Source organism: Phalacrocorax aristotelis, chromosome 15, assembly GCF_949628215.1.
Source record: "Phalacrocorax aristotelis chromosome 15, bGulAri2.1, whole genome shotgun sequence".
Classification (NCBI taxonomy): Eukaryota; Metazoa; Chordata; class Aves; order Suliformes; family Phalacrocoracidae; genus Phalacrocorax; species Phalacrocorax aristotelis.
Window position 1 is genome coordinate 12,230,423 of NC_134290.1, and position 25,036 is coordinate 12,255,458.

The window sequence follows — 25,036 nt, forward strand, 5'->3', positions numbered from 1 at the left end:
GTACACAATATTTCCTAATGTTTGTATTAATAATTACTTTTAAAAGAAATAAATATAAGACTAACTCATGCTCAGCTTTGAGGCCCCATATCAGATTTACGTGACAAAGTTTCGTGCTAACTGCCAGCATTCTTTTCCCAAAGCATTTCAGCACGATTCAACACATCACTTTAATGGCGAGCCCCTGTTAGCCCTCACAAACCTCACAACACTACAAGCAGCAGCGAGCGAGGTGCCAGCTTGTTTTCAAAAAAGACCTGCAGCCATGTTTCAGACTGATCTGCAGCTTCTCCCTTCAGGAGAAGCACTTGTCCTACTACAATACAGAAGGAAAAAAATATTAAAAAGTCCCCACAACACTACAGTACGTGTTCTATAAGCATGGCAGGTCTCCAGTTACATTTTTTTATTATGGTAGCAGAATATATTTTTGCAGGCTAAATATCTGACTTCTAAAATCACCTGTATTCCTTTTGTTTTCAATAGGTATCTTGGCTTTTGGGTTTACTATGCACAGACTGCAATATGGAAGAGAGTAAAACCATCACTGAAATCTCCTGAAGTCCAGGGCATGCCACGAAATGAGAATGAATATCTGCCCCCAAATCCATCCCATTTGACACTCATTAATATCCTCCATTTTCCTCTCTTTTTTTCTTTCCAATTAATCAGCTTGTACAGCATTAATCCAGGGTACCACCTTGAATCTTTTCACTGTTTATTTTAAAAAGGCCTAGATTTTCCTCCTCTTCACCTAGAAGCCATCTTATTTATATCAGAGAATCCATGCTTCAGTCATGCATAACTAATTTAAAATCTTATTTAGCATCAAGTCTCAGAATTAAGAAGCTAAGTGACAGCTGTTTAATTAACTCCTTAAGCTGATTAGAAAGCATTACAGAAATCCCCCCAAGGAGGAGTTTATAACTGTCAAGAGAGCCTAAAGCCATGTTAATGCTTCTGTTTAAATTTAGTAAGCTTCTAAACCAATAAAGTCTAAATGCTTGACATCCTCATGGATGTGGTCAAATTCAGCTTTTTTCCTCATGTTACCACTGCAAGGATAGGAAACAAAAACAACAACATAGAAGAGATTTGAAAAGTCAGAAAGCGGCAGCTGAACAATAAAACAAATAGATGCATCTCTCTAAAGGATCTGCTGTGAGTTCGTACCATCTAACACTCGATTATACTGGATTAGTGCTCAACGCTGGAGTAAAGCTGAGCTTGCACCTTAAATGCAGCCTCATTGCCAAGCTTCTGGTTGCAAGCACAAAGGTTTGTTCGTTGCTTCTTAAAACTTAAATCCACCTTTAATGATAAGATTATGGCAGCTGAAGTACAAGTTTTAGAAGCAGCTGGTGTGGCTAGAAACATGGTGGTGCAGAGGAACTGAAAATGCTCCAAAGCAAATTTCCTCAGCTGTAGTACATTATTATCAGCTCTGAGCTTGCAAACAGCTTGAGTTCAGTCCTAAAATATCATAGTACTTGGTCTGAAGGCTTGAAATAAATAAAATATAGTTCTAATTTCTTTATTTGTCTGAGCCTTTAGGATGCAGTAAATAAAAAATTGAAAAATCAGCTGCAGTTCTTCTGTGTCCAAAGCAATAGAGGAACTGAGGCCAGAAATAACAAAATAATTTGTGAGGCCTTCAATATAAATAGAAGAGTTGCAAGTACAAGTTGAAATACTGCAAGTAGGAGAAACACTGGTGAAACCTGAATGCAAAAATTTGAAAAGACTGAGGTGAACTTCAAAGTTAACTGTTTGGTTCGATGTGTGCACCTTTCATCGTGCAGAGTGAAATCTGACGTCACTGGGAACAGGAGAGAGGAGGGCGATATACAAGCAAATTAATCCCATTTAATTTAAGCACTTGCTACTTAATCAGTTTCCTTCCTTCCTCGGTACAGGCAAGAGAGCTCCACTATCAGATGTGCTGACACAGGGTTAACAGGAGCATAAACAGAAACCCCAACACATGTATCTCTGGATATATCTACCTGCTGACTCCTTGTCTTCCACACAGCTGCTAGAGAGGGGAAAATTGATTATTTTTTAATAGCAAAATGTGATTGCAAAACTATTGGTTAGAAAGATATGGGTGGCAGAATCAATGCCTGAATATATTTTCTGTGCTTTCTTTTTCAGTCTGCGATTCCTTGAAAAGTTCAGACTGCCGTGCCGTGGGGGGTGACTCACCTCCAGCCACACTCTCCCTCCCCCTCCACTGGGGCAGAATCAGTGTTCATGGAATGAGTGGGTTTGGCAAGGATGAGCAGTGGAACAAAGCCACATATACATATAAAGCACAACAATCCCATTTTTCCACTTCAAAACAGGGAACAGCCAATGGCTGGATTGTGCTGTAGGGAAAACTGCAGCATGGGATAATCACAGAGCCCGGCCGCCCCTCCTAATGTCACACATGAAGCATTCAGGAAAAATACCTCATTATATTTAATCCAAGAGTTAACTTTTTCAAAGCCTTTTAGTTATTTTATATCCTTACCAACGAACTTTCATCTCTGTATAGATAGAATTTATCACTGCTGAGTTTAGGGAGGGGGGGAGAACAGCTAAATATATAAGACAGTGCTGTGCGTAGTAAATAGGAAGAGGAGCAGCAAAATAACAGGTAGGTGTTTCAAAGGAAAAGTGGGATCATTAATAAGATGACCAGCAGTGAGAGGTCTCTCATTACACAGCCTGTGATCTTCAGTAAAAAGCTCAAGGAGGAAAGAAATGCATCTTAGAAGCAAAATCTGGGTGCTACTGTGTCTGCCTCGGCGCAGTGGAGCTGCCGTTCAGGCCAGCGCATTCCCGGGGTTCACGTGTGTCCGTAGTTACAACAAGGTAATCCTGGCTTGTGGACGCTGCCTGCTATTGCGGGATGCAATTCCACACCTTTAAGTGATGAAAAGGCCAGGAAATAAATCACCTCCCTCGGAGGGAGGGAAAAATGCCTTTGCCTGCTGTGTCCCTTTTCCTTACCTTTGTCTGTCTCATGTATCTAGGCTGGAATTGCCTCAAAACAGGGGGCTTTTTGGTTTTTTGGCGTTTGTGCAGTCACCAGTCCAAGGTTCAGATCTGAGGTCAAGCTGAACCAACTAACAACAGGTAACAGTTTTCTTGAAGGTGAAACAAGACAAGCACACAACAAATGCAAGAACCAAGCCGGGGTAATAGGACATCGCCTCTGTTTTCGGCGCTAACTGTTATTCACAGCCCTGCTCCTACGGTAAAGGCACACAAGGGTTTAATGTTTTTAAAAGTGCCTTTACAGAGCAGAAGTGTGTAATTTTAAGCCTGTATTTTCTGCCAAGGATTTCTGGGAGAGGGCAGCACACAGGCAAACTACCTAGAGAGGGTAATGAACTATTTAGTAATGGGACAGTGTGTGATGTTACCAATAAGCTATCCAAGCTGTACTGGATTTCCTTTGCACTCAGATAGCTGAGGAGTCAAATCCTCCTATGAGAGTTCACTTTTTTGTAGCTATAGAGTAAATGCAAGTTTTAATTTGTCTCAGGTTTAAAATGACAATGTCCCTTTAGTGTTTTGATGTCTAACATTCAGGAATTTTGGCAAGTCCTCCTTTGTTGTTTTGGTGGTTTGCAGTGCTAAGTAGGCTACCGTGATCCCAGAAATCTGTCATGTGCATTGTCTGTTTATCAAAGTCAGAGAGTTATGAAGTCTGCAAATCGTCAGGCTGCAGTTCTTCAGAGCAATTGCTAATTAATTCACAGGTTCCAAACTGTAACTCCATGAAGCTGCAAGTGCATACTTGATTTTGGTCTCTAGACAGACTGCTTTAGCTGATAATCAACAAGGTTTGCTCTTAAAAGCAAACAAACAAACAAACTTGGGGAGTATTTCTTCTTTACTTTCCCTAAACAGGCTGCCAGCACTTTTAGACATCGTTGCAGGAGGGAAAGACACGCCTGATTGTCGAAGGAAAACCTTTCAGAAAGGCAGAGCTGGGAGATCTGGCCTAAGGTACATGAATACACTGTGTCTGATGCTGCTGAATTGCTGAGACTGGGGAGACTGGTAGGGACATGTCATGCGAAATTAGTTAAACCCAATCAAAATTTCACACATGGGGCTGGTATCTCAGCTCCCGGATTGATGTGCCAGCGTGAAGGCTCTTTTGATTCTCAGGCCTGCAGTTAGGAAGCCTAATGCAGAGGTTTGGTGCCTGCAGGGGTTTTGGAGCTCTGTAAGGGGTGGACTATGGGATGTGATGTAGGGATATCCAGCAACAAAATGAAAGCTCTAGGATATCACTTCAAAGAAAAGATGCCAATGAGACTATAGCAATGCAATTTAGCAGAGTAAATATTTGGTGCAATGTGTAGCAGAGCCAGAATGACTGGGGTCAAACTGACTGAAACAGCTTCACTTTCATGGAGGGAAGCATTAAAAATCCCGAAACACATCACCGGCCTTGTTTAATATGGCTTTTTTTTTTACTTCTCTTTCTTTCACAGCATGCTGCTGTCATGCCCAGTCTCAGGAATATGTACTCTGAGCTGTACATGAATCCTTCCCATCTTCCACACGGTGCTAACACCCGTGCACTCGGTGGTCTGAAGGGAATACCAAGGGTCACAGCAGGGGAACCCTTTCCCCATCTGCCATACAGATCCTTCGGGTCTGGCCAACAAGGAGCAGATTAGAGCAGCCCTTGGGATGCAGAAATATCCAGCAGATGTATTTGACAGTTTCTTTTGTGTCATTCTCCACTTTCCAGAGCCAGACAACGATGAAATCTGGATACTTCCCTGCCTGCACACTCTGCCTCTCTCCCCCTCCTGCAGCCACTGCTGCCCCTGGGGTGCGTGACCCGGCAGGGCCAGGGCTCTGTGCCACCAGGGACTCCCTCCCGCCCCGTCCGCACTGGTCGCTCTGGCCACAACCACATTTCTGCAATGTCACAGCAGCTAGTGACAAGCTGAAAGAGAGCTGACACCGGGAAGGGTGGAAGATGGGAGTGGGAAAGAATCTGAGAACAGGGGAAGGGGACAGGGAAAGGGGGGGACTCACAGTTTCTCCAAGGAAGACTAGCTGCTGGCGAAAGAAAATGCAGGAAAAGTACTGTCCCACTTCACTTTGTTAAAGCATACAGGACTGTGAAACCTTCTGTATAACAGAGTACATGTAATAAATGTTGCAATGGAAGCTGAGCACAGCTGATAACTGAAGCTGGTGTTTTAGCGGTGAGACCTCCCTGCTCACATGCGGTGCTCTCGTACTCCACTGCCTGTTCTCCTCCTCCCACACAATCACATGTGGGACAAAGCCTGTTTCTGCACTGACCGGAACTATTGATACTATAGATTAGGAATGCATAAATGAGTCAATGAGCACAGCAGCTGTATTAAATTTCGCAGAAAAATATTTGTAGGTGTTAGGGAACAAGGTTGCTGTAAATGGCTCAGTCTTGGGCCACGTGGGAATCGGGTCCCATCAGAGTCCTCTGAGATATACAAAACAGACAGAACGAAAGGAATTTCAACGATTTATCTTCTGAATAAGTTTAGATTTTTCTATTTTTTTACCAACAAATTCACACCTGAAAACAACTTCCGTATCATCTTGTAATGTGCGATGATACATCTGCCGAGGTTTGCCTGGCAGTACTTCATGCAGAGTTTTGTTTGTGCTTTGAAGCCCCGATGTCAAATGTTGGATTTTCACACACCAAACTATTGCCATGAGTTTGCCTTGGTGAGTCACGTTTCCTTTGCCAGCCACATGCTTACACTGACCTCTCTGAAGCCCAACTGATGTGGGCTGAGGTGCAGATGCAGCCGTCCTTATTACAGATCTCTACAGAGGACTCCGCTGCTGGCTTGCCGAGCACTGCCTTAAGCTCCAGGACCAAACACACAGCACCTACTTAGTCTTTTGAACTTGAGGATCTCCATAACCCAGGCACACAGTGCAAATGCCTTGGTTTCACCTCAAGGTCCGTGATGTTTTTGTGCCATCATACCTAGCTGCTCTGTTATCTCCAACAATTTTCCCAGCTTTTAATGTCCACAAGTCAGCTTTTTACCAGCACATCGGTGCTGCTTCCCGTGATGCCTGCAGAGCTAGTTACTTTACAGCTCTCTTTAAAATTCAGCTCTGCCATAGTGACTACAGGATATTCCAAGTCTCAGACAAACCCATTTCTTCCTCTCCCCCCATCTCTCACATCTCACATCTCTCACATCTTTGTGATGTGAGACCTTGACTCTGTCAGGTCAAGCAAGACCTGTCAGCAAAACAGGTAAAATCAAGGTGCACATATGGAGTTTATAATGATATATAGAGATTCCGTTCCCTCCCTAGCTACAAAGTACTTCTCAGAGAGGAAAGCTGTTTAACATTTTCTACAATAACAACAATCTTAACACATTTATCAACTCTGACTTGATTTTCACATAATTTTAAAAGTTCTGCTGTCACCCTTGCAATTTTCCAGAGGGGAAAGATGAGAAGCAGTAGGGTTAGGAGAGCTGCTCAAGCCTCCACACGGAGCCACTGGCAAAGCCAGGAGCAATCCCTGGAGCCCTGCCATCCCGTTTCCCCGCTGCACATGGAAAATCCCAACAGCAACACAGATGATGTACAAAGCATGGTGGGAAGACAAGGAGAAAATTATGCAGTGACAATGAGGAAAAAAAACAGATTTGCAAGGATGAAATCTGCCCCAATGTGGCAATTAATGTAAGCTCCCGTGGCAGACCCAGAGAGCAAGGACTGAACCAGTTCTCATTTCTAAAGAGAAGACAGGCTTGTAAGGAACAAGAGAACTCATGTTCTCCCAGTCACTGTGCAGAGAAGTGACTAAGTTTCCTATTCAAAGTTTCCTTACATATTGGCCTTGTAGTTTTCGTAGCACATTCGTATTTAGGAATGTCAAGCAATAAGCAGCCTGCGCTAAATTGGGACCGTCACAGGGGCCCTGGAAACCTGCCTCAAAACCAAAAATTCATTCATGAGCAGACTAACGGCAGAGCAGCGGGGAAGCCTGCAGCCAACGGGCTCTGCTGGGTTAGTAATTAGCTCTTCATTTGAACTTTTAACAGAAACATAAAAATAAACAAAAGCAACATTGATGTTCCAGCTCCCATATGGCAAATGGGGCCAAAGTCTGCTCTGAGACATGTGACCGTGACCTTCGTGAGGACAGCATGATGCCCAAGGCAGAATTTGGGTCACAGTATGTCCTTAGAAAAAACCCATGACAGTGACTGAATAAGGACGCTGGTCCCTGCCTGTAGTGGCTGCAGAGGTTGTACCCTCATGCCATGGTGAGTAAACTCACACTGTGTGTTGAGAAGGGCATTAACACTGCATTCCTAGGAACAAAAGTGGGCAAGTGCCATTTATTCACATGCATCTTTGGTTAGAACACTGCCATCTCTACAACTGAGGAGTCAAAAATTTCATCTCTTCACATTTGGTCTTGGTAAGGAAATTCAGATTAATATTTTTTTTCATATGACTCAATAACCAAAATTTTATTTCCAAAACACTCCATAGTTACAAGTCCTATGCCCATAAAGATGTTTTGATGCCTGGATTTCAGTGGCACTACTGTTTTAGGACTTCCGCTATGTGATTAGCCTGTGACAACAACTACTGCCAGTCCCTTTACGGACATAAATGGGTGCAACTTTGCTGATCTTGCAGATATGTCAAGAAAGTAACGCATACATTTATTTCCCCAGCCATACATAAAGTCTGTAGTACAGGCCAGTGTAAGAATCTGAATGAAGATAGAATATTTTTAGGTCTGATGAAGTAGGCAGAGAAAGAAAGTAGTGAGCCCGCAAGCTCTGCTTTGATCATTTAGCCTTTGCAGATTTGTGACAAATTGTTTTTTTCTGCATGAATCTGAACTGATACAGATTTACGTGAGTAGTTAAAAAGTAATACCAGTTGGGAAATAAAATCCCTAACAGCCCCACAGAAAAGCAATAAACTTAAGAAGCAGTTAGACAGGCAGAAGAATGATCAGAAATATTTCACAATAGAAAAAAAATTAATAGCAGAGAAAAAGAGTGGTTGAACACTTGTAAAGCTGGTTGTGGTAGGCTGAAAGCAGGGAATCCAAAAAGCCATTAGAAAGCAGACATGAAGAGCCTTAGGATAATATCCTGGGGAACATGCATGCTGCAGATTCAATGCCTTTAAGACTATATTGTACATTCTGCAACAATTGTTTAATGTCTAATCCTTCTGGAATGATTGGTAGAGAACTTATGTTAGTGTCAGTCCCATGTCCTCAAGGAAATAAATCTGGGCTTGACATCAAATTACATATTTTGTACTCAGGACATTTGAAGTATTTTCCTAATCTGATGTATACAGAGATCTGTATCCAATAATTCTTCTGATGTCAGTGCAAGAGTAACAGCTTCCTTTTCTTCCTTCAGCTTCTTCTCATTTTAAATATGAGGAAAAAAATCATATGAATAAAGCACCGTATTAAGAACAAGTCACTCTATAATGATTATGAAGTTGTGAACCTGAACAGTTCCAGGCTGCAACACCCACACTGGTAATAAATGCGGTTATTTGTAGGGCTAGATGACTGCACAGGAGGCTGCTTCCAAGGTCAGACATCCAGGAAGGACTGGGACTCATACTGTGTCTGATGACTCCAACAACAAAATTCTCATTGATTTTAATGAGTGTAAACCTGATGGCTAACAGATCATCCGTCTTACTGTGATATGATAGTGGGGAACCTTGGCCAAATGCAACTGAAAGCATCTCAAGGTCCTAGCCTTTTCTTTCAGATTTTGAAAATTAAGAAAGCTGTGCTTGAGGAATGAGTTTTTTCTAGATAACATGTTCAGATGTAAGTTTACAGTTAGGAAGGAAGGGGAAGGTATGGAGCCTTTTATCGATAGTTTATAAAGCTCTTGATCTGATAAGTAACTGCCTCCAGATGCCAGCACTGAGCCTGGCGTGACCATTTATCACCTTGTTACCAGCTATACAGACTGCCCCTAGACGTTTGCTCCTGCAGGAGCCAAGCTGATAAACGGCTGCAGTAGGCTCTGTACTGGTTTGTGACAAGCTTATTTATTGGGTTAAAAAAGAAGAAAATCTTTAAATGACAGCAATAAAAGCTTGGTTCTTCTTCAAGGTGCCGCCAGACATATGGGACTGAAATAATCTGACTTGCTTTTATTTGCTTAGGTTTTCCTGTTTGTTCAAAATTTACTACAAGCTAGGGGCCCTGCAGCCAAAAGCTGCACAAAGCTCCTGACCTCCCTTGATAAAATGACAGTTTTGCTCAACAAAAGCTTGTTTTCAGGAACCAGAGTTACTGTGGTGGCTTGCGCTGACTTCAGTGAGATTTGGTTTGAGCTGGGTTGGTAACTTATCAGTGGTTAGATGGTAAGCACAGTCTCCCCATCGTTCAGTGCTTGTTTTATGCCTTTCTGATGTCCCCAGCACCTCAACCCCCTCTTCATAAAACGCAAATTATCCTTTTTGATTTTGCTCCCTAACCCCCTTTAATTATTTGCTGTTCATGTCTAGGACAACTGAGAAGGGCCCCAAAAGGGCTAACAATGTGATGCGAGAAAAAAAAAATGACAGAGAGGCTACAAAAGTCATCCATGGGACAATCAGTGGTCTCGTGAAAGGGAACCAAGACTTGAGATTAATAGTCTCACATCACAGAAGAAAAGGGGAAAATTATCAGATGGCAGGGCTCAAAACAAACAGATGATGATGTTTTTCCGCATAATGTAGCTGAATCATGAAATTCATTGCCACAGAAAAAAGGAATATTTGCATGGATTGACCTTCGTTGCAATTCAAAGAGCAATTAAATAAATTAATGGAAGAAAGAACTAGATCGCACTTCTAGACCACAAACATGCCGAGTTACACACCCTTGAAAGCAGTTTCTTTGCTCTTATATCTTTCCCATGGAATTTGCTATCAGCCACTGTTGGACATGGGGAAATGGATCAGAAAATCCTTTGGCCTTAACCAGTGTGATTATCTAGATAGAAGCAGTATTCTATTTACTGTAACTCTATTTTAAAAGCAGAATTAAAACTTCTTCCCATAGAGTTGTTCATCTATTGTCCTGCTCTCAGGGACTCATTTTATAGATACACTAGAAGAATTGTACTGGTTAACGGAATGGATTTTGGCATTAGTGGAAAATATAAGCCCTCAATATAAAATATTAAATTATTCCTGATTAATTCTTTTTATGGGCTTGGACTTGCAACTGATTTAATACTCCTGAATAATTACTTTTATTATAACCCTGTCTTTGATTTTTAATTAACCGTACAAAGTTTCTCATTCAAATCTAATATTACCTCTGTTAACACTGTCAACTCTCTGTTTAGATATTCCATTCACATGAAACTCTGATGTTCAGACATTAAAGTCTGCTTTTCCACAACTGTGTGAATAGATTCCATATGAGGCTTATTTATTCTACATAATAATTTACAAAAATACTGTCTTCCGTGTCCTGAACACTGCTGTCTGCCAAGTAACCCCATCCTCTTAGTACTGCTCTCGCATCACCTCATCTAACTCACATGACTCCCCTGATACTAAATTGGTTGGTGAGTTCAGTAATTAGTCTCCTGATCTCCAGCTACTTCCCCAAAACTACCGACACGTTTTAAGTTAGGACATGCGCAGAGCTTCATCTTTTATTGGGGGCAAGAACTTCATCCCTCTTCCTGACTAATGAAAATCTGGAATACCTATCTCTGCAATACTTTATGATTATGCTGAGGTAATGAACGATGCTGACACATGATGACTTCATTTTTGTTCTCTCTGGCCAGAGAGAAGCCTCTCCTGCAAGAGGCTTTATGACAAAAAACACCAATGACCTACTGACCATGTCTCTTCAGGAGCAGAGGAGTTTTTGACTAGGCTGTGTCTTGGCTGTAGCAGCATCACACATTTGCTGCAAGGCTACTGGACAAGCCAAAGTAGTTTTCAAACTTGTGTGCCATTACTTACCTAAATCCATATTTACAGACCTAAGTAAATGACTTTACTCCATTAAAATTCAATACCAGAGAGCTGCCTGGGAATTGCATGCTGAGTATTTTCTGTGATTAGGCTCCTTATAATTCAGAGTCTGGATATGAATTTAGGGTCATACTTAAACCATTCACATTAGAATTTGATCCTTGCTTTGAAAATGTCAGTTTTTCTACTTCAACTTCCTTGTAATTACATTCACATTTGCCTGTGGAAAGAGGATGCTGACAGTACTTACAAACTCCCCTGAAATCACCGTTTGGACAAAGGGTGAGAGACATAATATATAAAATCCAAAGTGCCAGCATCACTTTACAAACTATCACATTATGACAAATAGATGGAATCTTGCATTTTTAAAACCCATACCCTTTTTATGTGTTAGAGATTCCTTGATGTCTCCTTTATCTCCTTCATTTTGTGCATTTTTCTCCTCCAGCCACCAGTCAGCCTGACTGTAGCACCTCTGCCACCCATCACGGTTATTCCTAGAGCAGCTTGCAGGGTGACCCAGCGCTCTCCTTTTATCTTAGGAGTCAGGCACACCCTGCAGTCCTCCCAGTCACCACAGGCCAGTAATGAGTTTTAAATGATCATCTGCCGTTTGACAACTTGTTTCACTACTGCACCGTGACCACAGTGGCTTCCCATGACAGCACGTGTCACTTGCTCCAGCACAGGTGGGGCTGACACCACCCAACACAGCTGCTCTGACACAGGCTGCCATCCTTCCAGCCAGAAGCTAAACAGCCCCTCCAGAATCCCTAAAGTTGTCTTTCAACAGTTTTCTATTTTTAGCATGAATAGATACCTGTTTTGCCTCCAAAAGATACAACATCTCCCATTAATTAGTGTGTGGCTTAGTGGAAAAGGCTGGTAAAGCTGCCTATAATCAAATTAAATATTTTTTTCAGTACCTAAAATTTTTATGAAGGTTAGTCTTAGAGTACTGGACACTCTCATGTTTGACCTGCCAGCTAAGTGCCAATCGTGTAGAGCAAAAGCACCCAGTTGGCACCTCATCTTTCGCGTTCATTATATCCAGCTCTACTTAATTTGGAAGGTTTTCCATACTATTTGTTAGGCTTGTCAGAGGACTGGGATTATACTGAAGGTTTTTTGCCTAAATGACATTAAATGGTATCAATTTTGATTTTAGGGAAGATGAATTCACATTTTTGTGATCCACGTCATGTGCCGGGATTTTCCAGTCTATTTTGCTGTTTATGACACCGCCTCTCTTAGAGATGAGATTTAGAACAAGTTTAAGGAATGGGGTAGCACCTATCAAGTGTGGAACCAAAGGAAGGAGAGGTGACCTAGTCACTGACTCGTACTTCAGCCACATTTGCCCTGAAAGGCCTAAAGAACAGTTATGCAGTCTAACTGAGCTTCTCATTTACCCGTGTTTAGCAAAAGGATCATAATTCTCTGGCCTTGTAGGGTGTTAAGTACCTATAATGCAATTCATTAACTACTGCAATGAGGCACATCTAAAAAAATATTTATGAAAAACTGAGTATGTGTGTGCTAGTAATAGTAAATTCTCACAAATGCTAAAGAATTTTTGAGAATGCATAAAGATCTGGCAGAATTTCTACAGAATTTGAAGCTTTCAACTATTTTTCCATTAGGATTCCCGACGGAGTTCCACTGAGAATCAAAAGCTTTGCAGAAAAACGTAAAAAACACAAGACTGGTGTGCTGCTGCTCTACCTCCACTGGTTGGCACCTCAGTGAACTAAGATCAGGTCTTAAGCTGTGCCCTGATTCTGCCCAGTCACTGAGCTGCCTCTGCACCTGCCTGCATCCAGAGAAAAGGTTAACAAAAACAAGAAAGCAGAGCCTAAGAGAATAATTATGCTGTGCTTGAGGAAATATCCATAAGCTGCTGCATTTAACAGACTTTTTGAAATGGAATTATTTGTATTCAAATAAGTGCAAAACCAATGATCATTTTTGGTTTTGATCAGCTTGGCCTGTTCTTTGGGGAAATTAATTTGACGCTCTGGGTGTAAACATTCTTTCAAAATGCCTACTGTGAAGCAATGTTTTCCTCCTGCTCTCCTCAGCACCAGAGCAATTTTCAAAGCGTTCCCATTGATAACACAAAACAGACAGACCACTTCATCAGGAGGACCAGAAATTGCAATCAGAGAAGTAATACTTAAAATACAATTTAATCTATATTCACATCATCACCTGGTCTTTTCCAGGCCAAGTGTGGGTGGGTGGTGTGCAGACGTTAAGCAGGAACAGATATGTTTGTGCTTGCTAAAGACTACATGAGACATGCAGCAGCTTTCGACAAAATGTGGTTTGCAAAGCTACCTACCCAGACCAAAGTGAAAGCAAAGGTCAGTGCCAGAAGCTCATTTACAATGAACTGATGTAATCTGTTTCTAATTAAGTCAGAGGGACAAAGCATTTAAAGTCTACTAATACCGGTAACATCCTACCAGAACTTTCTATCAGATCCCGGCGCGGTATATTTAACATCCTCTCAGAGAGTGCTGTTCAAAGAGGAAGGGATGTTTGTACTGGAAATGAACGTCTCTGAAAGCTGGCCATGATGAATGCTGGAGCTGAGCTTTGCTTCCTTGCAAGTGGAATGAATCTCACAATATATCTCCATGTGCTGCAATGTGCAAAAGTGACAGCTGCAGTTAGAGCAGCGTCATGCTAGAGGTTAGATGGGGCATTTTGTTCATGACTTCCCAGCACACTGACAAGAATATTTCATCAGGTCCGTGGCAGTTCAGTGGATGAGGGATTAAAACCTCATGGTTTGTGATTTAGACAAGAAGCCATGAACCTGATATCCCTGCTGGGAAAGGGAGGAACGTGAGCCAAGGATGGATGGCAGTGAACAGGCAGAGCTGAAGCCTGGGAGCACTTCCTCCTATAGAAGCCAGCAGGATCAGGGTTTCTTGTTATCAGACTGGGAAATAGGAACAACACACCTTCCCTGAGGAATGCAAATGCTGGCTGCCACCGCCCTCTCCTGCCTCTCAGGCTGACCATTTGGCCCTGCTAAGCCAGCAGGGAGTTTAGTGCATTTTATTGAGTTAGTTTTCCGTTGACTTAGCTGAAATGGCTCACCTCCTGGTCTGATGAGCGCTGAGCCACCAGACAGGATGGGATGGCATGGAGGTTCCTGACCAAGATGGCCAGGGAGGCACTGAGCAGTTAAATCAGTTTAAGCTGCCTCAGATGAGCAGCCTGCAGAGAAATAGGAAAACACACCTGAGCACTAACATGTCTTCTGAAGTGCTCACCACCAGCTCAACACACCACCTCCAAACTAGGTTCATGATTGCCCAGCCCTTCCCTTTGCCTATGAGGGGTCTAAGGAGGCTGAAATAGGACCCTTGCATGGAAATAGGGTCAGGCCATGTCCTGTTCATCTTTGATCTTCAGAAAATTAGACAGAGTGGAATCTGAACTTCTGCCTTTCCCATGTATCACAGGAGGACTTAATTTCCTTCCTAGCTGGTCTCTGACATCCAGAATTATCAATATCCTCATTCATCTTCCTTCATTTTCCTTCAATTCCTTCTGTAATTGCTTGGGGATATTAAGTGCTGCCAACACTGGGGTCATTATTAACCCTAGGCAAAAAGTGTATTGGAAGACCACAAATCTCCATGCTTGCCTTGTTACCATAGTTACACCTGACTAAGAGGTGACACCTGAACTCTGCCTTCAAGCTCTACGTAAATGATAACTGATGAACAATTAAAGAATCTCAGAAAATGAAATGACAGCATTTGAAGATGAAAAGGCCAAGCACACTCATGGTAAAAATGTGAAAATTTAAGGTCACGCTATCAATTTCTATAAACACCTTGTCATCACCCTGCCTATTCAGATCCGATGACATTCTTTCCAGCTCTTGATCATAGTATCCTGATACTATGTAATTGCGTATTGAAAAGTTCTGCCTTTGATCATGAGGAGAACAGCTGTTACAGGCGATACATACATTGCACTCCTACTAGTCTTATTCGGATTTTTTCCTGTGAAATGAACAGGTCTGAAATATGCCTCTCAAGTCAGGTAACTTTTCCTCTATCTCAGAAAAAGCAGAAAATATACATGAATTGATTTTAAATCTGACAGAAGGATTAATAATAGTATTTACATCTCCAGATTTCCCCATCTGTCAAAATATTAGAGCGATTCCTCTAACACCACAGATGTGTAACTGCTGGGACTGGACACAAAGTTTCTGTTAAAAGTTACCTGAAAACTTAAGAGAGTGGTTCAGTGCATAGATTCACTACCTGACAGTATAAATTATCATTACTCTTTTTGACAATAATTTTAAATTCCTGGCCTTTTGGCATTTTTAAAAAACATTATTATTTTAACATATTTTAAAGAAAGGACTTCAGTACATTTACCTGAAAGCAGGACTTTTAAAGTAAAGTTGGCACAAGAGGCAGAAGGGAAGAAAGGGTTACTTCATGCTTTGCTGGTCTTGTTTGATGGCTACTGTTGGAGAAAACTTACAGACCCTCAAAGCAGCAGACTGCTCCTGAAGACGTGTTTGGCTCACTCTGTTTCTATCCCAGATGCTGCTCTGAGTGCTACAAAAGCGACAGACCTCATACATGCTTTCTCACCTTTGTATGTTCAGAGTCCTGTTTTAAAGTTAAGATTCCCAGTATGGGCTTGCTGAACAGGTAGAGTAGGGTTTTCAGAGCTCCCCATTTTGGGGAGGACAGCAGTAAAAAACAGTTTTCCCTGATGCACCTGAAAATTCCTTAATTCCATATGAAACACAGGCCCAATTCTGAAACTAATTTCCCCAGTGGAAAGGGTGTTTTTCTTCATGTGTATAGTCTTCTACCTCTGCTAAGGCAAGAGGTCTAAGTCCTTAGATTAAAACTTGCTTTACAAATCCACACGTCTTAAATCCTGTCTCCAGAAGTCATTCAAAGGTATTCATCCTCTTGATTTTCATTAAAATGGCACTAAACTCCAAGGGATGTGTTTTAGTGACAGAACATATGATGTCTGCATTGTGAAATTTTGCAGCTGGTAGAGTAGGGTGCCGAGGTTGGCAAAGATCTTTTTCCCTCTATGTTGCACAGCTGAATTAAATGAGTGTTAACTAAAGCATGCCAGTAATGAGGATTTAGGTTAATCTGAGCACAACCACTGTCTGTCACTCAGTCTCCACTCTCTTTTCAGGTGTGACATATGTTACTTCTCTATTGTCATAGAGTGTTTCAAGCTAGACTAGACCTGAATTTCTAAAAAAAGAAATGGAAAGAAACTTTGAAATCATATACATTATTTAAAATTTATTCCTAGTATGGGAAAGATGACCAGCCTCTGAAAGAAAGGCTCAGGAAGTGTCTATCCAGAAGATAGACACTGCTGGTTTATCTGTGTTTGAATGACAGTTCTTCCCCCCACCCCTTTTTTTTTAATTAAAGCTAAACAAAACCAAAGGATGTACCAGAAAAGTATGTGTCCTTTTACCTAATGTTACCTTTTCTTTTTGACATTCCGAATTTCTTTGCCTCCTGTCTTTTCCGCACAGAAACCAACCAGTCTCCTGGGTTTCTGGGGTGCATCTCAGTCTCCCACTTTAGTATTCTAACATTCAAAAAGATGAATAAGAGGAACTCACTCCAGTCCAAGATAAATAAGCCCGGTAGACACGCGACCCTAGAAATTTTAGAGTTCTCCCCGTATACTGTAGGAGGTTAGATGTGAATCCTAGAAAGTTTGTATTCTGCACAGATTCACATTCCATTAGAAAGCAGGTTTTTTAAAACACGCCTTACAGGGCAAACATGGATGCAACGAATCTGAAAAGCCAACCTGCCAATCTAGACCCAGGGTGTTCTTTTTTTTGGATAGCTTTCAAGGACATTTACTATAAATCTGTGAAAGGCGAGCTACTTACAGGTCTGGGATTTATAGAAAGTGCTGCCTATTTGTGCTTTGTCTTTTGTCAATAGCATTAAGATTTGCAGTTTGCACTGAATTATCCAATGACCTAAATCCTAGCAAGCTATCAAAATCTGTTTCCTAGATAAAGTCATGCTAGAGTTTGATACATTTATCAGTGCCAGGCACACAGCAGTGCTTACAAGCATGGCTATTCCTCAAGTCGTCTTCAACAGCAGACAAAAGAGAAGTAACTAATGAATTACAGCCTATTCACTCCAGTGGTTTAAAATAATTATCAACCATTGGAAACGCAGTAATACAATTCCTACCTCCTGATTTCACACCAACTCCTGAGTATAATGAGGCACTGTTTTTTTACCTAACGTAAAGCATCCAAGTCTTATGCTGACAACTCCAGAATGATTTATTGTTCTTCCATTATGCAAAATACTTGGGATAGATCAAGCTTCATTATACAAAATATAATCCATTGCCATTCATCTGAATAAGACTTGATACAGGAAAGACAGGGGTTTTGCTAATTATGAATATAGCTTCATGGTGACATATTCTTTCAGCATCAGGGCTCAAATATTTGACATGGGAAACTTCTGTCTTCACTTCTCTCCAACATCAGAAGAATCTTGCTGAAGACACAGGGAGTCAAGTGGGAGTTGGAAGCAGCACATGAATTTTTAAATTTTTACAGCTCCTTTCTAACCCGAAGTGCTCTGTCAATTGTAGTCCTGATCTCACAGGACATTTTCAGGAAAAACTCCTACCAGTCGTGCCTTGCTAGGTAGGCTGCCTTGCCAGAATAAGGACCAGAGTATTGTGATTACAACAAATGGGTCAGCTGGGCACAGAATTTTTGCATGCTCTCTGATTGCAATGTATTCTGGGAAAATTTTGCTTTCAGTTATTTCCCAAACTGGCAGGGGAACTTGTGTGAGGGTCACTACAATAACCAACAAAATTGCTACTGCACTATAGATCTCCTGCACTAAAAACTACAGCCATGTTCTCTAACACCAGCACCAACAGACTTATATCACATATAGGTCAGGCTTAGAAGACGGTGTCTACTACACATTCATCAGTAGATTGCATGACTGGGTGGAGGGCTTGATGCACCCTTGTAATGATGGCAAGGGAGAATAAGGTCTCCTCTGCTGAAGCTCCAGTATTCAACCTCTTTGAATTCAACAAAAGCTTGAATCCTGTCTCAGGCCGTCCACCTGATAGCAGCACCTAAGCTTCCCTAACGCCTAGTGCAGTGTCCTCCTCTGACAGCCAACTGCTCTCCCATAGTCTGCCCTCAAAATTCAACAGCAAAGACACCTTAGTGGGTCTTATGGCTTTGGATAGTGAGCAAGGCACCAACTTCAGAGGTTAGTTTGGAGCTATAGAAGCAAAGAAACAGAAATGGCTCCAGCATGCATGACAAAGGGGAAACCAAAATGAGAAAGACACATCCCTGTAGTGATATTAAGAGATTCCTCATATATTTTTCCCCCTCTGGCCAAATGCAATAAGTATTATAAAAGGGTCCCACCATGTGAGGCTGTGGGAATGTCCATCTGGTAGCAATGCAGGCACTGCTGAGCAGACAGAGCACTATTAAAGCCTTCAACAGATAAAGCCTATTAAAGCAAAGCTACCAAAACTCCACTCAGACTTCCTGAGAGACATCAGACTTAAGGCTGCTGGGTACTTTGGGATTTATGGGTAGAACCTAAGGCTTTTGGAAAGGTCAAAGATCAAAACTTTGAGTCATAAAAATATCCATCTTTCACCTACCTCAGGGAAGGATTGTCACCCAGGAAGAGGAAATGGGGGAAAAGGGAGAGATTTCATTGAAAAAAATCCTACACTGAGAATTTAAGTTTTTTAAGGGCTTGTGAGAGATTCTGAACATCATTTGGAGCCTTCTAAACTCTAAAGTCAGCCTTAAGCTAGGTTTATGTTGCATAAACATTTGCTTTCAAATTCATTATTGTTATAAAAGATACAACACAAACATAATAAATGATTGTGGTATTAAAGCACATTTTACAGCATCATCTTGAGTGCTGTTTCCTTTAATGCTCTACTTACATGACATGGAGGGATTTGCTCTGAAAATGCATTAGGATGGATAGAATTCAATAGTACAGCCCATAACATTTTTTTCTCTTATCTCTGAACAATTCTTAATAGCCAAAATACTGTGAAGAATACAACTTCAGTTCTGAAATACAGAGATGTCAATGTTGGCTTGCTACTTGGTGGAAAGGTGTTTTGAACTGGAGGGAATCTGGTACTAAAGCTCCTGGCTCTACTTTCATTCCCACAGCCTTCAGCTCATGCTTGAAGTAGTGCACCTACAGCGCCAAAGCAGAAGCACAGGTTAAGAAGCGGACAAAAAGCTACTGAAGAGGATGGCTATATAGTGGGAAAGAAATTAATAAACTGGAGCTCGACCAGAACGATCCTTTGGATCTAAGATTTCATCTCCCCTCTGGTTTGTACTTTGAGAGCAGCAGGAGCTGGGGCTGGCTGACTTCCCTGCTAAGGGGTCCAGTATCCTCCTCAGGCAATCCCCTGGATGTGGCTGCTGTAAGCTACTGAACCAGTTGTTGTTTTAGCTGTGGTCCCTGTAGCAGCTTATTTAGCACAGAGCCAAAATAGGGTGCATCGTGCACCATTTGCTTAGCAGTCTTATAAAATGTAATTAGTCAAACTTCTGGGTGGTCATGGGCTGGAATAAGCATTTTGATTTCCCTCAGCAGTACTGGTCACATTTTCCTCTTGAATCAAGAGAAAACCTTTATTAAGGAGATTGGTTAGAAGAAAGAAACCTTCCAGCTCACATGAATGCAGACTTCAAACTCTATTCAAATGGATAACCTCATGGCTCTGGCTGCCAGGTAATGCAGGAATTGTAAACTGTGTTTTGTATTCAAGCTGCAGTTTAAGTAAGATGTCTAAACCAACTGTGACCTGTATGTTTATTGGAAAAAAAGAAAGGAGGAAGAAGCTGAGGGTGAGATTTTCAGACATTTTATTGGTGCCTCAGTGTCGATGGTGATCCATATCTAACCAGCAATGCATCCCACTGCAAAGTGGGGTAAACAGAGCAGCCCTGAAGCTGACATAAACCTAGTCTGGGGCACTATTCTGCCTACTTAACACATAATTTTCAAACTCCAGCTTGAAGGGCTGTTTCAGGATAATTCGGCTTCTTGAAAGTACCAAGCAGAATTTTCGTGTCCAAATATATTAAATTTATTTTGATTTTTACTGTCCTTTTTTTTTTTTTAATTTTAGAGAAGAAAATAGAATATAATTTTCTAGGAATACAATTATGAAGTTATACAGCATGCCCATAGTGTACAATAATAATACACAACATCAGATAACAGAAAGACTGGGACGTCCATATACTTATTGTAACAAACGTGTTTTGGATCCTAGTTAGTATATGTTCCTACAGACTCCTTGATCCCGCCTGCTCCTCCCCATAGTTAATCTGCCTCTGATTGCTGTAATGGTCCCTACAGACAGCCAAATTGTTTTGGTTAACCTGAAGCATGTACAATATTTTTTCATTTGTGACTGTTTCAATTAGCGATGTAATCTATTTCTGAAAGTGCTTTACTTTTAAATAATTAGGGCTTACCCAAGAGGTTAGCACAAAAAAGTATCTGAAATGCTAATGCAGCATCTCAGTCAAAACTGTTCCATCAAATTTAAATCCTGTTGTTTCTTAAATATATTTTAAAATATGGTATTGTCCACAGCATACTGATAACCTCTGTGCAATACAAAGAAAGAGGCCAGTGTATTACATGTGATGGTTATTAAATGGAAATGCTGACAGGCCCTTAAATATGCTGAGACTGGGCACACTGATTTAATGAGAGCAATAATGGGCAGGTGGGCTGAGCGTTCCTGCTGAGATTAGATCCTGAGCAGCAAACGTGTCTTTTGAAACTGTTTTTTTAACACAATCTGTACACAGGACCAGGCTGTGCATTACAGAAAAAAAGGCTCTTTTCATGATAACTTTATCAGCCAGGCTCTTACGACCTTGTTACTAACATATATATATTTTCAGTGCCATAAAGATTGAATTTTTTTGGGAACGTCTTTCTTTTTCTAACTGTATTCAAATTCAGAAAAGAGGAAGAAATCTGTTGCTTTGGTGCAAACTGTGTCTTATCTCTGGAGTTACATGCTTTTGCTCTTTTCCTTCATAGATTTCATGCATTTGGGTCTAATTCAGTAAAACACATGCTCAGCTAGATCCACTGAAGATTTGCTGAAATAAAGCAGCTGTGTTAAAGCTGTATTCTATGCCACATACCTAGTCACTATTGTGCTTTTTGCCAAGATTTAATTAAGAAGTTACACTTTACGGCTCACTCGTTTGGATGGCAGCAAGTCTGTGAGTTACTCTTCTACCACTCCCAGGAAGGCACCACGTGGTGCAGGAGCCAATTTCAAAGGCGCGAGCTGGGAAACCAGATGGAGACACAAATGTAGGTGTCTGTAATGTTCCCCTGTTTCTGAACCTACAGGTTTTACTTCCACACACTGAAACCGGCCAGAGAGGTTTCATCTCCTCCATTATACCACTCTCGCAGAGCACAAGATTCGGTACCGGTCTTTTACTTGGGAGTGATTTACAATGTCCATTAACCAGGTGTTCTTCTTTTTCTCACCTACAGGTTCCTTGGGGTTTTACCTATGGATTCAACATAAATCCAAACAGGATCTTGCCTTCATACACACATTTCTCCCTAGGTGTTCATGCTAGTGAGAGGCTAGTACCATAACCCACTACTCTTCTGAAACAAGGAGGTCTTAATTTGCCTTTTTCCCCCCCATCCTTTTTTTCTCAGCTGCTTTAGAGCCCAGACCTCACTCCCACACCTCAGAAAGGTTTTCACTCATTCTCAGAGGAATTCAGTAGACTTCAGGCCAGAACTGTGAGCTGGGACAGACAGCGAAGCGCTCTCCATTCCCTGGGTCAATTGCTGGGTGCTTACACCCTGCAACGTGACTTCAACACAAACATGTCCACTCTACACCGAGATAGACAGATTTCTAAACTGATATGTACCTCGCTAAAAAGACTGGATTAATCTGGCTGGCTCCCATAGCTCTACCTACCACTGCCAAGCTACTGAAGATGCTACCCTTAACCACGGTAGGGACCACACCAAAAGGACAATACCACTTAGGCATTCATGTTCCTACACAGCCTGAGAAGGAGGCAACTGAAGAAAAGCATTGAATTAGATATACCCTTTCTGGCCTTTTCACATTTAATTCTACTATTAATCATTGTTGCACCGATTAACCTGTGATGACCCATCTGCAACTCACCCTTATATAAAGCAACCTGCAATCAGACCCTTGGTTGATTACAGAAGGCAACCAGCTGGGCCAAGGCTGATCTCTTGGCCTGAATTAAAGTTAACTCATCCTGGAGATTCCAAGCTTTGTTCACTGGGATAATTATCCAAGACAAAATGGACTCAAAAGTATGTTGAAAAGGAAAAGCTTATCAATAATACATATTTTTACATTCATGATAGCTCTGTGATTATTTTTGGTTTTCTCACCCTAGAGGCAGGCTAGAAGCAGAACTATTCCTAAATGCCAAAACCAAAGGCACGTTGTACGTTCCCTCTGAATACTGAACTGTTTTCATCCATATTCTGCAGAAGCTAGTGCCAAGCCCTGCTCCTGGGTACCTTAAAAGAATGGCAAAACCCGTAATTGCTCATTTCCCATAGGACTACAATAATTCCTGTAGCATGGGCACTCAGCTCTGCAGAAGCAGAGGGCAGGGGAAGGTGACTGTTTGGGCACCCACCTCACAGTCCTCACTCCTGCTTCTGCGGTCTCTTGTGGAAACTGAAGTAAAACTGCTGAGCTTTTCTTTGCAGAAGTGTCTGCTCTCTTCTAAAGGCATGTTTTTCTATAAGAACCAGTAGATTTTGCTGTCGTAATATAGTACTATTTGAGTTTATCTCCCTCTGCACACCTGGTATGCCTTCATCCTATCCCACTTATTTTTACAGTGTTACACAAGGAGGTTACTGCTATAAAAAGGCGCTCCCAATAGAGGGCAAAGCAAAACTATAATCACACTGCAGTCTCTCTTCATCACCATGGTTATTATTGTTTCAGATTTGCAGGTGCTAAAGGTTTGTCCATGGGGGATATATAAGAACTGAAAAACAATAGCAGAACGCTTGACTTCCACACACATCCTTCAGGGTCGGATTGTTACTTCTGCAACCAGAACAAAAAAATTCAAGCATCAAGGAGTCACTTCTGGAAAAGATGAAGATTACAGAGGTCTGTTATGTCACACTCTGTTTTGGGAGTGCGTTCTTGGGGTGGATTGATTGAAGGTGAAGGGAGGTTCATTAGCTCACCATAATACCCTTTATGGTGAAACATGCCCAACAACTAGCTCGGGATGTGACCAAGCTGCTGTCAGCAGCAGCAGCAACCACAATAGTTGCCAGAAAGAATCTGTAACAGTAATTCAATAGATATGTATTTCTTATTTACATCATAGCATTTCCCATAGCAGGGAACTAGTCTCTTAGTGCTAGACCCAAATAAAGGGGAGGAAAAGAGGTGTTGTTTAGAGGCCCAGAGAGGTCTATAACTAGGAACTTTAGTATTAATGTGGGCAGTGGAAAGTGTAAACTAAATGCGGAGAAATGTTTCCTAACAAGCACCTGAGTGTAAAATCCCAGTGTGAAATCAGAGAAGTCCCAGCTGTCTCTTGCATGTCAGCATAGACTAGGTATTTTAAAACATAGAGGGTAGAAAAAAAATCATTTAAGACTCTGGTCCGTTGCCTGTATTTCTGATATGGTTTTCCTTATGGGCTTCTAAAGCACTAGAATAGGCCCCAAAACCTATTGCAAATGACTCTGCAATTGTCCTACAAGGATGGAACAGATATTGTTGATATTTTTCAGGCCTAAAAACTTAGATACAATTGTACAGCTGTAGCTTTTGAAGGTAACGTAGCTGACGGAAAGAAAGCCTGCCTAGAAAAGGTTTTCTGGCTACCATTCACATGTGAAAGGATGTAAACCTTGGCAGGTTTATGAACAGCAGCTGCCTTGGAAATGCTTTTCACATTCTGTCCTTTTCACAAAGTGCACACACGTAAATACAATCCCATTTATCAAATACACCCACAACCAAACTGTCTGACTTCATAAAGGACACGTTAGAGTTATCTTCTGTCATCAGATCATTTCATTGTATTTGAAGTTAAGTACATTAATGTATCTTGAATTAATTTTCTTGGTGTTAAAGTGCAAACTGGGCTAATAAAAGTGACACATTGACTTTTTCCGGAGAATGATGTTCAGCTTAGGGAGAATGGCAGCATAAATGAAAATTAGCCTCAAGACAGTGTTAATTACATTTTATCCATTAGTAGGAGGGTAATTGAACCACTCATTTTCACTGCAAAGAAAACCCTTCTGGCTTCATAAAGGGAAACTATGTATTTAATGTGCTAATTAAAGTCTAACAATGTAAAATTTGCAATGGAAAGAAAAGCAAAATGCAGGTAATAAGTTGACCCTGAGCCAGCACCGTGCCCTTGTGGCCAAGGTGGCCAACGGTGTCCTGGGGTGCATTAAAAGGAGCGTGGCCAGTAGGGCGAGGGAGGTTATCCTCCTCTTCTACTCCACCCTAGCGAGGCCACATCTGGAGTGCAGCATCCAGTTCAGGGCTCCCCAGTTCAAGAAAGACAGGGAACTACTGGAGAGAGTCCAGTGGAGACCTACAAAGATGATCAGGGGACAGGAGCGTCTCTCTTATGAGGACAGGCTGAGAGACCTGGATTTGTTTAGCCTGGAGAAGAGAACATCATACAATCATAGGATCATTAAGGTTGGAAAAGACCTCTGTGATCATCAAGTCCAACCATCAACCCAACACTATCATGTCTCCTAAACCAGGCCCTCAAGTGCTGCGTCTACACGTCTTTTAAATACCCCAAGGGATGGCGACGCCACCACCTCTCTGGGCAGCCTGTGCCGATGCCTGGGCA

At 41.6% G+C, this 25,036-nt stretch overlaps 1 protein-coding gene across 2 annotated transcripts in view; it reads right to left on the reverse strand.

Annotated features, from left to right (window-relative positions):
- Positions 1-25,036, reverse strand: part of TMEM132D (transmembrane protein 132D) — a 273,900-nt gene that overhangs the window by 47,721 nt on the left and 201,143 nt on the right. The gene's annotated exons all lie outside the window — the stretch shown is intronic.